Source organism: Capsicum annuum, chromosome 5 (assembly GCF_002878395.1).
Source record: "Capsicum annuum cultivar UCD-10X-F1 chromosome 5, UCD10Xv1.1, whole genome shotgun sequence".
Lineage (NCBI taxonomy): Eukaryota > Viridiplantae > Streptophyta > Magnoliopsida > Solanales > Solanaceae > Capsicum > Capsicum annuum.
In genome coordinates, this window is record NC_061115.1 from 104026968 (window position 1) to 104028893 (window position 1926).

Here is a 1926-nt window from a genome sequence, read left to right on the forward strand (position 1 = left end):
ATATATATATATATATATATATATATATATATATATATATACCCTATTAGTTGATTAACATATTTTACAAGTTTGATTAATGTTTGATTTTTAAAAATTTATATTTTATATTTACGTCATAATTCTTTATGATTTATATATTATTATTTTATTTTCACTCATTTTCTTTAAATAAATTTGAAAATATCATTGATGATGATGAGTGATGACCAAAGAATATATAAATTATTTTATTATTATTAATGATAACAATTGACAGATAAATCACGTTACAAGATTGTATTTTGATATCACATATAAATTTTTTCTCGAATATTTAATTTTAAATAAATAATTCATGAAAAGTGACATATTTGTTTAAATATAGTGTGTGTGTGTGTGTGTGTGTGTATATATATATATATATATATGAATATGATGACTGCTTATTCGTAGTAAATTTTGACACAGAGGCAGAGCTACAGCCCCCGAATAGTAGTCAGATGAACACCCTTCGTCAGAAAAATTTTTGGGGTACATAGGTTAAATATAGATATATATGGTTATATACATATTGTTGAACACCCTTAACAAGCTAGAGATGCACAGCCTAGCAGTCAAGGGTGTGCAAATTTGTGTTGGCGACGCGCGTTTGATCCCCATTTGATGCAGTTGCTTTTATTCTCCTTTTAATGAAGGGAACAAATCCTTTTAAATTGTTTGGATTGGACCGGGTCATAATTCACAGACCCAATTTTATGGGCATGAAGCCCAACTTTATATTGTAAATAAAAAAGACAACGAATTTTATTCTCCCTTTGAGGAAGGGAACAGATCCTTTTAAATTGTTTGGATTGGATCGGGCACAATTCACAGACACAATTTTATGGGCATGAAGCCCAACTTTACATTATAAAGAAAAAAGCCTATGAGAATTGGCTGCCAGCTTTGTGCTGATTTAAAAAATAAATTAATACACACTTTTTAAAAAATTTATAAAATGATAAGTCAAACACTAATTCTTTAACCCGTTAACCCGTCCCTTACACAGTTATACCTCTATTCTCTAACCCTTGGCCTTCACCACAATCTTGAATCTTCTCTACCTTATTCTTAAAAAAAATAAAAAATTTAGTGTTAAAATCTTCAAGCTTCAACGGACAATCATTATATTTTTTCTTCAATGACTATTGGAGTGTGAATTGTTAAAAGGTATTCTAATTCTTCTTATATTTTAGTTTAATTTTTTTCCCCTTAAACTTGCTTTTGTGTATTTTTTTTGATTTTGGACTAAGTAATTTAATATTTTAGTTTTATCTAGTAGATAACTTGCTAGTTAATATTATTTGGAAGAATCAAACAATGTTTCAAGTAGTCATAATTTTTTTACTTGTTGAAATTGAATAATAAGTAGGCGTTTGACCATAAAAACTAAAAAAAATTGAAGTTGGAGTTGAAATTGGAGTTGGAGTTGTGTTTGACCATGTATTTTTGAAAGATGTGTTTTGACTTTTGAAAAATCTTTTTTAAATTTAATTTTATACCCCAAACTTTTTAAAACTATCAAAATTGCCCAACTAATTTATCTACTGATTATACTCATGAATGAAAAGAATTTCACATCAATGATGGAAGGGGTCCTGAGCTTAAAAATAAAAATATACCTACAAATAATGAAAATATACCGGTCTTTTAGCTTAAAAATCTTTATTTGTTGTTCAAAAATGTTTTTTTACCGAGAATAAATGTCTTTCAAAAATGTGTCTGGACTTGATTTGTTGTTCATCAAAAATGTCTTTCTTTCCGGATTTTCTCCAAAACTCATCTAAACCATTTAAGGGCCTTTTATGTAATATTAAAAAATTTAGGGTTATATAAAAAAAACTTGAAATTGGAGTTGAAAAAAAGTGAAAACAACAAAAAGTTGTTTTCACTTTTTTTCAAAAA